General features: G+C 51.2%; 1 protein-coding gene across 6 annotated transcripts in view; it reads left to right on the top strand.

Moving 5' to 3' along the window:
- EHBP1 (EH domain binding protein 1) overlaps positions 1–14501 on the top strand; it is a 1903610-nt gene that overhangs the window by 1879570 nt on the left and 9539 nt on the right. The gene's annotated exons all lie outside the window — the stretch shown is intronic.

Raw genomic sequence — 14501 nt, 5'->3', positions numbered from 1 at the left:
CCAACCACTGCCAAACTCTCGACACCATGGCGCTGCAACTAGTATCCCTCTCTGAACACTGCTCTCAAGCCATTACCCAACTCTCAACACTGTGGCTCTATGACCATTGTCCCTCTCTGGACACTGCTCTTCTCCAGCCACTACCCAACTGTCAATTCCGAGGCTCTGCGCTTATGTGCTGCTCTGAACACTGCTCTCCAGCCACTATCCAACTGTTAGCACCCAGGCTCTGCAGCCAGTGTCCCTCTCTGAACACTGCTCTCCACAAGCCTGTACCCAACTCTCAACACTCTGGATCTGCGACCAGTGTCTGTCCTGAACACTGCTCTCCCCCAACTACTACCCAGTTCTCAACACCGCTGCTCTGCTAACATTGTCCCTCTCTGAACACTACTCTCCTCCAGCCACTGCCCACCTCTCAACCCCAGCTCTGTAACCAGTGCCCCTCTCTGAATACTGCGCTCCTCTAGGCACTAAACAACTCTCTACACTGCCGCTGTGTGACCAGTGTCCCTCTCTGAACACTGCCCTCTTCCAACCACTACATACCTATCAACACATCTGCTCTGTGACCAGTGTCCCTCTCTGAACACTGCCCTCCTTCAGCCACTACCCAACTCTCAACACCGCAGCTCTGCAACCAGTATCCCTCTCTGAACTCTGCTCTCCAGCCACTACCCAACTCTCAATACCGTGACTCTGCGACCAGTGTCCCTCTCTGAACACTGCTGCCCTCCAGCCACTACCCAACTGTCAACACTGAGGCTCTTGATCACGTCTCTGAAGGCTCTACTCATCAACCAGTATCTAGATCTTAATTCTGCTCCCCCGAAACCTCTGTCCATCTTTGAGCACTGCTGTTCTCCAGCCAGCCCAGTACCCCCAGCTCACAACAGTGGGCACCTGAAAACAGTGCCCAGCCCTAAACTGTGCTGTCACCCAATGAGTATCCATCTTTCAACACTGCGCCCCTGCAGCTAGTATCAGTTCTGAACACTGTTGTCGCTTAACCACTATCCAACTTTCAACACTGTGCCCCTGCGGCTAGTACCAGCTCGGAACGAGGCCCTCACCTAACCAGTATCCAACTTTCAACACTACACCCCTGCAGCTAATTCCAACTCTGAACAATAGCCTCACCTAATCAGTATCCAACTTTCAACACTGTGCCTCTGGCGCTAGTACCAGCTCTGAACACGGCCCATAACCAAGCAGTATCCAACTCTAAAAACTGTGCACCCTGCAGCTAGGACCAGCTCTGAACACGACCCTCAGCCAAGCAGTATCCATATTTCAACACTTAGCCCCTGAAACTGGTACCAACTCTGAACACGGCTGTAGGAGGCTGGTTTAGTATATGTTGTCCACTTAATGAAGTAATGCATCTTGCACTATTCCAGGTAACCAAAGTTGTAGCTGTCGAGAGCAGTCTTCAGGCTTATCTTGAAAGAGTGTAAAGCATCTTGTTTTACCACATTTAATCAGTAGTGTAGACCAGATGAAAAAGAACCCCACAGTGACTATAAAAATAAGTCTGTTTATTACACAACACAATCACCAACACATTAGTATATCTCCTACCTGTAGATATCAACTATAAACATGAAAATACTTGTAAGAAATCAGGTAAGTAGCACAAATATACACTAGTCTCCAGAAGGAGACCAAACCATAATCTAAAAAAGTGGAATGTGAACTGCAAAGAAGAACAGAACTTGTACCAAAGGTCTCAGAGAAGCTGGGTGAACCAGGAACCACCCAAGGTAAGTACCCAGGAACCCCAAGGAGGCTGTGTGCAGAGTGAAAACACAGCTGTGTGCACACTGGAAGTCTATGGAGAAGTTGCATTGCTGTTTTAAAGATAAAAGAACTGTTTCCGAGGACCCCGAAGAAACCTTTTGGAGTACGGAAGGTTGGAGAACCACCCCACCCATGGATGCCCGAGGAACCAGGTTACCTGCACCAAGGAGGCCAGGTGCATAGAGGTGAGGTGACGTCGGAAACTCCTGTAGATGACAATGGAAGACTTGGTGAAGAAAAGCCTCTGGAGAAGTCTCTGTAGAAATCTGGTGGAATCCAAGGATGGATTCTTGAGAAGGAAAACCTGCAAGCAGAGTGGACTGAGTCTATGCCACTCAGAGGTGACCACGAGGCACAGAAGCACAATGCCACCCTTGGTAGGGAGCTCTGGAGAGTTGACGCTGACCTTGTCGCTGCAGCTGTGGGGACTAGGCGATGCTGAGGAAGTCCAGGAGCCATGCACGAGATGTCCCCCGTCGGATGTTGGTGTCTAGGGGGCAGGAGCACCAACAAACCTTGGTAGCCGCAACTGGCGTGGAAGACGACAAGATGCAATCGTTGGGACCAGCAAGGTCCAAGGGACTCACCAAGTACAGGAGAGTCAGAGCAGGCCCCGAGCAAGCAGGGGAGCCCACCAAAGCAGAAGTAGACACTTGGGAAGACTCACAGGCCGAAGGCATGTGAGTCGCAGGAGGACCTTAGCCATCTCACCAAAGAGGGAAGCCCACGGTGCAAGGGATGCAGTAAGGATGCTGATTTTCAAGGGATGAGGTGCTGGAGGCTGGAACTTCTTGTAGCTCAAAGATCTCTGGAGGGCAGACCGAAAAAGCCTTGGCAGCAGCAAGCCGACACAGTGCACCGGCGTTTAGTCCCAGCGGCTTCGAAGAGGAATACTGTCCTCCAAATTGCATGGAACGCAGGTCAATTCTCTGGAGAGCTACAGAACTACCACCCTTGTTGCTGGACCTCAGGAAGTCAGTAGGACGACAGGAGCAGCAGACCGGTCAGCTGAGTTGTAGTGAATGCAGATGTGTGAGAGTGACACCTTCACTCCAATGAAGATTTCTTCCGATGTCCTTGATGCCCACAGGTCTTAAAGAGAACCTAAGCGCAGCACAGACACAGATGACGCAGAAGACTTGGAGACCAGGAGCAGCACGAGTTTTCCTTAATACAGTCTCAGTTCCAGTCGAAGAGTGTCTTTGTTTCAGAGGTGAGTCTTGTTCCACGATGAACTTGAGGACCCAGCCACAGGGCAGCCCTTAAATACCCAAGGAAAGGGTTGGGACGACTCGGGGGGGGGGGTTTAGAGTAGGGACTGGACAGAGAGAAGGATACTCCCCTGTCCTTTGTCCAGTTTCACACCAGAGTGGGAACTAAGGGTTCCTGACCTGGCTCAAAGTGGAGTAAGCAAGGAAGGCCCCAAATGCAGTGTGGTGGCACTGAAAAGCGCCCCACCCCAGCCCAATACACTAAGTCCTGTCTGGGAGGTGGTCACACCTCCCTGTGACAGGAAACCTATTGCTTCTTCCTTCCCTTGCTCGAGCTCAGCTCAGCAGCAGGAGAGCAGAACAGTGTCTGTGGTTTGCAGAAGCAATAACTTGTTGGTAGACCCTGAAAGACTGAAACCGGGACTGCATGGGGGGGGTCCCCTACGGGGTCCCCCCATACGTGGGATCATACCTCCAACACTGGAATCGGTGTGGGGTATGATTCCAACATGTTTGATACCAAACATTACCAGGTTTGGCGCAGCCATTATATAGTTAGACATATAATTTTTTTTTGTTAAATCGGTTTATTATTTTTCCGCCACAATCAACTTACATAATGATCAAATATATCAATACGTGCTCTTTCGTTCTCTCTTAGGCAGTGGTAAAAGCATAATACGTGTGATAACACAATCAGCATATTCGGTCAGGATGAGTAATGTCCAACCGTTAAGTAACAACCAAGTAGTCCCAATATTCTCATGTTATCACTGGAGTACACAACTGCATTATAAGTATGTATGTGCTGCAGAGCCATATAATAATAAATCAAACTATCCCACCCTCTCACATCCCACACACCCACTCCCACCGGCGTGTCATTTACTACATTGCAACATAGCACGATAGTAGACTGGATCGGTACTAGTTAAACGGGGCTCCGTGTGTATGTCGGTGTACAAGAACATAACTGTTGTAGGGGAGGAAATACACTCACACGCTCCTATATCTGTCTATTGGCTCAACTATATACGAGGCTCCATCTCCTGCATGCTCGCTTGACTCCGAACCTGAGTCCGCATCTGCAGCCTGCAAGTCCATGACCAGGCCTTCCCATGACCCTGCTGCTTCCAGCGCCTTATCAGTTTGGGATCTCTAGGCCTGCTGTAGGCGAGCTATGCTCTCACCCCATGCCCACGTAAGCAATGCAGCCTTCCATCTGGCGAAGCTGGGCCCTCCTGCAGCTTTTCAGTGGGTTGTGATTTCTCTTTTAGCAAGCAACAATCCCAAATACAGGAATTTACTAGTTATTTTTGTCTTGCTGGTATGAGGGAACCAATGCAGTAGGCAGGTACCCTTGTCCGGAGCAATCTGCTGCTCCGTAATATTACAAAGTAGTGCCACTACGTCCTCCCAGTATGTACCCAAATGTGGACAATCCAATAGCATATGCAACACGCCCGCATCAACTAATGTACAGCGGGGGCACTGTGCTGTGTCTACATGAAAATATTGATTTATCTTCGCCGGGGTAGGATATGCCCTATGCAGTATGAAGAAATGAACTAGTTGGAATCTGGACACCACTGGAGTCAAGCTAGCCGGGCTGATGAGAGGTGTTACCTCGAAACCGGTACGGTCCTCGGATGCTTGATTCCGTTCTGGGAAGGACATGGCTTTTGTAGTTCGGACTGGACTGTTCCCATGGAGCACAGGGTCAGAGCTGATTTGCATATCGCCATTGTCTAACCCAGGGTGGTGTGGAGTGCAAAATAACGATGGATTTGGGCCCAGATCTTTGGACTGGGTTGAGTGTGTGACATTGATCCACATTCGGTCCATCACCTGTTGTGTTTGCACCATTTTCAATAGAGCCACACGACCTGCCACTGATAGAGGCAAAGTTCCCCAAAACTGCATGCTACTCTTAAGTCCTCGCATCACCCTGCCAATGTTACCATCCAGTAATTCCTCCTGGGTATGATAAATATGCGTCCCTAGGTAGGGAAGATAGCGGGGTTCCCACTTGATGTCCTCCGCGGGTGCGGGCGAGTCGCATGACAGATCGACTGGGAAAACACAAGTCTTTGCCCAATTCACTCTTAGTCCCGAAATTTCCCCGAACTTGTGAAGCAACGCACGTGCTCCCTCCAAGGTCTCCTCTGCATCCTTTAAAAACATCAAGAGATCATCTGCGTATAAGGAGATAAAGTGCATATGACCTTGGAGTCGTAGGCCCTGGTACGCTCTCCCCAGCCTAGCAGGAACAACCAATGGCTCTATGGCCAAGGCAAATAACAGCGGGCATAGTGGGCATCCCTGCCGAGTTCCATGTCCCACTGGATACTATGAAGAGATGACCGTTCCGACGTTCACTCTGGCGCTCACCGATGAATATAATATTTCCGTCCAGCGTACATAACCCTCCCCGAGTCCAAAGGGTCTCATAATAAAAAAGTAGGGCCACTCCAAACTATCGAATGCTTTTGCAATATCCACGGAGAGGATTACCAACAGTTTGTCCCCGCCATGGTCCTCACCAAGAATGCGTAGCAATCGGCCTACATTACCTGCGGTGTTGCGGGTAAGAATAAAACCGACCTGATCAGGATGAATCAAACGCACCATGTGCGGGAGGAGTCGAGTGGCCAGAATACGGCTCAAGATTTTTTAATCCGTGGTGAGCATGGACAGGGAGCGATACGCAGAGGGGTCAGCAGGGGCCTTCCCTGGTTTAAGTAGAGGGATGATGACCGCTTCCCTAGCAGATGTCGGCAGAACCCCCAACTCCCTGGCCTCTCTAAAGACCAACAGTAATCTAGGGGCATGGATATCTATATAGGTCGAGTAAAACTCGATGGGCAGGAGTCTTGTTTTGCGCCATCTGTTTGATAGCGCACTTAATTTCAGACAGCGTGATGTCTTGGCCAAGGGAGTCCGCCTGCTCCACATCTACGATGGGTAGCTCTAAATCTCCCAGAAACTCTTGCATGTCGGTTTCACTGGTCTGCAGTCGACTATCATACAAATCTGCATAATAGTTATGAAATCGGACATTTATCTGATTCTGGGTGTATTCCATCTGTCCCGTCGGGGGAAGCCAGCACCAGTATAGGGATGCTTCTGGGGAGGGGATTAGAGCCAACCACGCCTTGTCTCTTTCAGCATGCGCTCATGCCAGATAAGCCCTAGGGTCAAAGCAGCTCAAGCGTTCTACCAATGTAGCCACGGCCTCCTTAGAACCCAAAACCAGTTCCCACGCCTCAGAGTTAGTTGAGTGGGTTCGCTCAGCCTCCCTAAGCTTTCTCTCCACCAAGTCGATTTCTTGTAACAACATCTTCCGCACTCCCACCCATTTAGTAATACACAAGCACCGGATCACCACTTTAAAGGCGTCCCACTCTATTGCAGTCGTCGTGGCTGTGCCCTCATTATCACTAAAATATTGTTCTATTCCTGTCTCTAACTCAGCACAGAAGGTCGGGTCATCTAGCATCTCCGGACGCAACCGCCAGGACGGTACAGCCGAGCGCTTCAGGGCCCAGCAAAAGCTCACCAACAGCGGGTTATGATCTAAAATGGTGCATGATAAATATTCGCTATGAGCCACCAAAGTAGTGAGTCCAGCGCTACATAAAATCGCATCAAGTCTCACATGCAAATCATGCAAGGCCGAGAAGTATGAATAATCTCGTTCTCCAGGGTATTGTGCGCGCCACACATCCGTGAGTCCCCAGCTATCTTGCCACTAGCATCTGATCTTCAATTACTTATGTATTGGGTGATGGGATCTATCCATGGTCACATCCGCTATTGAGTTAAAGTCCCCTCCCAAAAGTACCGGGTTCGTGAAATAGACAGCCAGAGTTTCAGACATGTGAGCAAAGAAGATAGCCTGTTCCACATTAGGGGCGTAGATACTGCAAAGGGTCACATCCCGCCCATGAAGGCGTCCTACAACCACCACATAGCGGCCCTCAGGGTCTACTAACTGGTCAGTCATCTGGAAGGGGACCCCCGCTCTGACCTAAATCAATACTCTTCTCGCAAAAGCCAAATAAGTAGTATAATAAAGCTGCCCTCTCCCCCTACGCTGCAATGCTAATCCTTAAGTCTTAGTTACATGTGTCTCCTGTAGGAATACTATCTGCGCGCCTCTGCGTACCAGATAGGAATGGACCTTATATCGCTGTTGCATAGAGTGTAAACCCCACACATTCCAAGTCATCCATTTTACATCAGGTAACGGACCCATAAAACAATTGTAAAAACACAGTAGGTCGCCTATTCCTCCAAGACACGCCGGTGAGTACCATTCCCCATCCAAATCTCTCAACATCCCCCACACCCCAAAACCCACCCTTATCATTACCCCCCCCCCCCCCCCCCCCCCCCAGAACAGGCACTAACATAGTGAATCCTATCCAAACTGACCTCAACAAACGCCCTCAAGATAGCATCAAAGACGTGTTAACTGGGAACCATTCGGTGGAGTGGGGTAGAACCTAACAGAGCAACAATAGCAAGCCGATGCATCCAGCACCAACGCCCCAGTAAGGTCCGATCTCCCATTAATGAAGGGGATAGCGCCCCCCAGCCGATAAAGTAAAACCATTTCAACGACCAACTGTCCTCACTGGTCACCAAGCGTCCCGGTCACCCCAATCGTAAGCAGCTAGGTGCATGGCGAGGTGCGTAACGACGAACGCCCTCAGGACGAGTCACAGAGTCTACCTTGCCTGTCATGGAGCGTCCACCATATCATCTGCCGTACCCAGTGTCACCGTGGGAAGAATCTGGCTGCCGGTCTCAGATAGCTCAGCTTCTGTATCATCTGCTCCTTTCTCCGAGCCCGTGGATGCCCCCGCGTGGATGGCTCAGCCCCAGCAATATCCACAACAGCCTGTAGTGCCGCCAAACGTTCTGTCTCTGTCTGAGACACAGAAGGGCACCCAGGCACTGATCGTCGTCTCCTATCTCGGCGAGGTCGATGAAGCTGCTGCTCCATTGCCGGATGTCGCAAGGGTAGGCCAGCTGCTCCCTTGCCAGCTCGGTATTCCTCCAGCCATGTCCAGGCCTCCTCAGGGCTATTGCTAAAATGTGTTTTACCATCTAGTATGATTCGCAATCGGGCAGGGAACATCAAAGAATATTGTATGCCTTCTTCTCCGAGCGCTCGTTTAACCGCCAAAAAGGATGTCCTGGCACGTTGTACTTCGAGCGTATAATCTGGGAATAGTGTGGCATTGCTATTGTCCACAGCATAGGGGCCCGAGGTCCTGGCCTTATGAAGGAGCAAATCTCTATCTCCATAGTGATGGAGGCATGCCACCACCGGACGAGGTGGGCGTCCAGGATCTGGCAGGTGCGCCGTTACTCTGTGGACCCTTTCCAGTGTATAAAACTGCGACAGTGCGACCACGTCCCGGAACCAGCGCTCTAAGTAGGTCACCATGTCAGACCCTTTAATGCGTTCCGGCGGCCCAATACTCGAACGTGGTTACTTCAATTGCGGCCTTCTGCGTCATCAGCCCGCTTCCCCAGAGTCCGCAGTTGGGATAGGACTTCACCCATTTGAGTATCCAGTTTACGCTGTCCAGGCCCTATTTCCTCCAGCTTGACCTCCGTCTGTCGCACCGTCGGATAACTTTGCATGATCGGCTTTCAAGAGCACCAATCCTGTCGCCACCTGCACTATATCCTGCTGCAGGGCCGCTCTAGTGTCCGTTATGGCGTGCAGGATTTGTTCCACCTGGTGTTGCGGGAGCGATCCAGGAGGAGCAGCCGCCGGGTCCCGCGGTCCCCAAACTGTCTCCGGTTCCACACTGTTCAAGTTGGCGCCCTCCTGCTTTCCCTGAGGTTTCCCCATGGTCCAGCTCCGCGGGCACAGCACAGGAGGGGGGGGCAGGTGCATCTAAATTGATTGTCTTTGTCACTGCTCACAGTGGGGGCCAATGAATGAATGGGCGCAGCAGCAATTCGCAAGCATTGCAACACCGTGGGGGCAAAATCCGGACAGTTCCAGCCCCACAGTGCAGTAGAGGCGAAGGCCTCAGAAAACAGAAATTCCAGGAGCTGTAGTCACTGAGAAGGGCACTGTCAATTATAGTGGCACAGTTACTAGTTTCCCAATGACATACTCCTTCCAACTGATGTCCTGCTTTAACAAAGCGGCCCTGTCCCTATACAACACTGTCCAACTGTATATAGTGCACCTGCCATAGAATCAATGCGCCGTAGGAAAGGGACGCCCAACCGGAACATCCAGTGGCTACTACAATGTAAGGAACTTAACTCTGCCTCACAGTGCAGGCACTGCCGCTGTCCATCTGCACATAAACGCTCCAGGTGGGGCACCGGGTGTCCCCGCCAGCTGAGCCACGCCGGCAGACCAGAGCTGGCAGACCCTCAGCCAATTCTTGCGAACTCTCACAGTGTCCTCTGCGTTGTTGCAAGGGGGGGCAGGGAGGACATGGCCAGCAGCGCCGCTCCCGCGCAGTCCCCCCGCCGCGGCTCACCTCAGGCCAAGTGTCCAGGCTTCTAGCGGCAGCCGGCAGCGTCATTCAGGGGCAAACGCAGGTCCCGCGCCGCTCCTCCACCGAAGGCCCCCCAACAGTCTCCCAGTCTCGCTCTCCAGTCCTCTAGGCAGGTCCTCTCTGCAGTCGGCGACGCTCTATAGGAAAGGCGACGCCGCCATCTTGATCAGCGGCCGAGTCAGGACTCGGGATCTTCACCGGACCCTCAGGAGGCGCCTCTTTTCACAACGTGGGCAGAGGCAGCATTCATTACCCCTCCCCTCAAGCAGGATTAGGTTTGGGGGACCTAGGCAGCCCCCAAGACAGGAGAATCAGCGGGGTCGGTGCGGAGCCACAGGCTCACTCTTCCTCCTCCATCTGCTCCGAAGCCACGCCCCCCCATAGTTAGACATCTCATAATGACTATATGTCCCAAATGGCTGTCCCACTTGCAAAGCCTGGAGAATCGACTCTGGGGTTTGTAGGGGTGTCTTGCTCATGCATGGGTACCCTCGCACTTATAATCCAAGCCCACTGCACTCAGGACTAAAGGGCCTACCGTAGGGCTGACCTTTAGGTTTTAAGTGTAGTGACCTCAGATATAAGGAAACTTATATCTGTCATGAGAGATGCAAGCACCATATCATACAGGCTGAAATGGCAGGCTTGTAGTCACAGGTTAAGATGACTCCCATGGGTGACACAATACATGCTGCAGCCCATGGGAGACCCCTGGTGTACGTATGCCCTGGGTACCTTGGTACCATTAACTTGGGACTTAAAGGGTACACCAGCAGCCAATTGTGGAGGTACCAATGTACTTATCAAAGGTTTTTGGGAAAGAGAAAGCACAGATGCTGGGGTCCTGATTAGTCAAAACACACTGACAACTGACAAAAAGTGGGTGTAACCATGAAAGCAGATCTTACTTTCCTACAACGGCCCTGACCTAACCAGTATCCAACTTTCAACACTGTGCCCCTGCAGCTAGTACCAGCTCAGAACATAGCCCTTCACCTAACCAGTATCCAACTTTCAACACTATGCCCTTGCAGCTTGTGTCTGATAGAGAATTCTAGCTGCAGCTTTCTTACCTTTGAATTTTCCAGACATCAGATTAGATCCGGAAACATTTGTTTGAGCAGTACCCCTTGCGCGTGCTGTTGGGCACATCCATTCGGCTCCGTGTGACGCCGTTGTGGCCTCCATTATGATATCACCTATATAGGCTCCACCCAGGCACGTGGACGTCAATTCTTTTCTTTCCATGCAGTTAAGAACCGATCCGGAGAAGAGCTACCCCTCTCTCTCTTTCTAACAGGTTTTTCGTCTTTTTGTTGAGTAAAAATAAATTTTATGTGTTGATGGATGTCTTCTAGAAAGACAGGGTTTAGACCGTGTGGCACCTGTCACCGCGCTAGGTCGGTAATCGACCCCCATCTCGTATGTCTCTGGTGTTTAGAGTGCGTACAGGACTCAAAGTCGTGCAGGTACTGTCTGGTCATGGCTCTGAATGCCTTGCAGGAGTAAGCTATGAAGCTCCTTGCGCCCGGCAGTTGACACCGTCAGTGAGACTCTGCAGAGATCCCGGTCCCATTCGAAGAAGAGGCTGCTGGACAGCTCCCGGAGCCCCAAGTCCTCTTCCTCCCACTTGAGGTCTTCAGGACACTCGGGGAAGAGGCACAAGAAAAAGAAGTCTAAGCAGACTTCTTCTTCGCCTTTTCTGTCGTCCATCGATGAACAAGGTAAGGAGCACAGACACTCTAGGCACGGTTCTGCGAAGCCAGAGTCGACTCTGCACCTCCACCCGTTTCCAGGAGCCGGAGTGACCCCCACTCAAATAAAAGAATTATACATGGCCATGCGCCGCATATTTGAGCAGGCCGACCCCTCTGGTGAGCCTTCGGGTCTGCGGGGCCCCATGGATATGACACTGTCGGCTCCGGTGGAGCCTCATAGATCTGATCCAGGACAACGCTGGTTGTGCCAACGCGACCTTCCCCGGCGTCGGTCCTGGAGTCGCCACCTTCGGCGCTGATGGCAGTGCCACCCCATCCTTATTTCCAAAGACTTGGAGTTGGATGGGCATCGCTCAATGCTGATTCCGGCAGAACCCAGACGTGCTGTGTTGTTGCTTGGACATTTTGAGGACTTTTCAGCTACAGGAGAGAACTGGGAGGGGTCTATGGACACGTTAGAAAACCAGGATGTATCTGTAGAACAGATGAACTGGTATGAGTAACTTGGGGATGTCAGTGGACTGCACACATCCGCAGATACTGGTTTGCTCTCTCCTCTGACTTTGGCTACAGAGAAGGGGGCCTCATGCCATGGTGGTAAGGAGGGCAGTAGAGGTCCTTGCACTGGAGTTGCCATCCATGCAAGTCAGGACTAATCTTTTGACTGCAGTGCTTCTGCCTATGGCTCCCACCTTTGAGCCCCTATTGCCCTTTAATGAAGCAAGCACTAACTGATGTTCTCCTAGGCCCCTGGTCCAGCCTAGCACAGGGGCTCCTGTAAACAACACATTTCCCCAGTCAACACCCCACCCCTGAGAGCTTGGTGGTGCAGGCTTCAACTTCCCTTGGTGCGTTCCCTTCCGCTCCTCCGGTTGGGAATCCAAGAGGCTGGATACACTTGGGAAGAAGATGTTTTCTTCCACTACTACCATTTCGGTCGGTAAATAGCGCATGCTTATTGGGCTGTTTCTTCCACTCCCTTTGGGAGACTGTTGTGCAAGTGCTGCCACAGGTCCCCGAAGAGGCCAGATGCTGTACTCTCCCAGGCTGTGAAGGACTGGAGAGATGCAGCAAAATTGACCATTAGGTTTGGCTTTGACACAACTGACTTGCTGGGCAGGATGGTTTCGTCAACTGTGGCCTGATGGCGCCACGCCTGACTAAGAGCATCTGGCTTCTCGGGCGATATCCATGCTATTCTAATGGACATGCCCAAAGTCACACCTGACTACTCCCCAGGCGATCGCTTTCATCTGAGCTGTTCTGGGTACAGTGTAGTTTCTGGCTTATCCTCCCGAGCAGCGAGTCTAGGATATTCAGGTTATGATACCAATGTTTAAGCCTCTATCCTAGATTTTGATGACACTGACTCTGGGCTGCTGGTCAGTCTGCTTGGTCTCCTGGCCTCCTGCATCCTGTTGGTAAAGATCTTGGAGGGACTTGTAGTGGTGATTGGCGAACCGCGATTGGGTCTTAGGCAGACCACTCTCCCTTCCCCAACCAGATCTCACGGTAGTGAAAGATGTGTCACTCCTGGTATACGGCGGCCATCTGGGAGAGGTGGAATCAGGGGACACTGGTCTCCGGCGGAGTCGGGGCTCCACATCAATTTGTTGGAGCTTCAGGCAATCCGGTTGGCATGGAAAGCATTTCTTCCCTCTGTCCAGGGGAAGCCTATGCAGGTGTTCAAGGACAACACCTCCGCCATGTGGTACTGTAACCAACAGGGCAGGGTGGGGTCGTGGACCCTTTGCCAAGAGGTCCTGCGTCTCTGGGCATGACTGGAACAGTAGGGCAAAACCCTGATGGTTCAACACCTGGCAGGTTCTCTGAATGCAAGTGCGGACAAAGTAAGTCATCGATGTCTAGCGGATCACGAATGGCGTCTCCAGTCGGAGGTGGAGCAAGGTCCCTTTCAACAGCGGGGAGAACCTTGTTTAGACCTGTTCACCTCCGAAGAGAACGTGCAATGTCATAAGTTTTGTGCGCTGGAGTTTCCAAGTCAGCTGTCAAGCAGCAACAGTTGATTTTACTTTCGAGGTTCTTCCCAAAGCATATGATTTTTTTGGAGCCATGTGCCCTCCACTAAGACGGTATGCCATTTGCAAAAGTTAGTAAAATATTGTACAGAGAGGTCTATTGACCTTCTTTCTGCCTGTTTATCGTGTCCTTCTTTTCATTCTTACCCTTGCTTGGCAGGGCTCTGCGTTGGGTACTCTGAAGGGTTATCTGTCTGCTCTGTCCGCTTTCCTGTGGATGCTGCGCCAATACTCTTTGTTTAAATCTCCTGTTGTAAAGTGTTTATACATGTGTTTCCACCAACGCCCTTTGTCATACCACAGTGGGACCTTAATTTGGTTCTTACTTTTCTTATGGTGCCCCTTTCGAGCCTTTACATAATTGTCCCCTCCAGCTGCTTACGATCAAAACCGCTTTTCTTGTGGCAATAACATCAGCCTGGAGGGTGAGTGAGTTTCAGGCATTATCATCCAAGCCTCCATATATGATGATCTGTGCAAATAAACTGGTGCTTTGGACCCGGGCCTAATTCTTGCCAACGGTGGTGATCCCATTCCTTCTGGGTCAGCCTATCACGCTGCCCACCTTTTTTGCGCCCCCGCATCACTCTAAGGAAAAGGAGTTTCTCCACCATCTGGACCCAAAAAGAGCGTTGACTTTCTACCTTGACTGCACAAAAGAGTTCTGGGTGGACAACCAACTCTTTGTGGGGTACCTGGGAGCTAAAAAAAGATTGGACAATGCAGAAATGAACCATTTCTCGCAGAGTCATTCTCTGCATTAAGATCTGCTATGCCCCTTGCTAAGAAGCAATTAAACAACAGGGGGTGGTGAAGGACAGAGTTTCTGAATTAAGCAGAATACTCTCACCCAGTCAAGAGATCAGGGCTTAATCCAACACCGTTTTTTAGCTCACTGCACCATCCCAGCTCAGAACCTGGCTATATGCAAATTAGTCTGTCCCTGGCCCAGTGCATCATGGGAACAGGGCAAACCAAACTACCAAGCCAATTCTTTCACTGGGAAGGAAACAAGCTACCGGGGACCGGTTTCTGGCATTTCAGCCGTCTTCGGCCCGGCTTGCTTGAATCCTGATGGTGCAATGAGCAAGGGACTCACATCTGAGTATACCCTTCCACGCTTAGGGTGGACAAAATAATTAAACAACAGGGGGCCCAGATCTTCGGACTGGGGTGAATGTGTGACATTGATCC

The sequence above is a fragment of the Lissotriton vulgaris genome, chromosome 6, assembly GCF_964263255.1.
Source record: "Lissotriton vulgaris chromosome 6, aLisVul1.2, whole genome shotgun sequence".
In the NCBI taxonomy this organism is placed as follows: Eukaryota; Metazoa; Chordata; class Amphibia; order Caudata; family Salamandridae; genus Lissotriton; species Lissotriton vulgaris.
The sequence above is the reverse complement of the archived record's forward strand: the minus strand, read 5'-3'. Positions and strand labels throughout refer to the sequence as shown.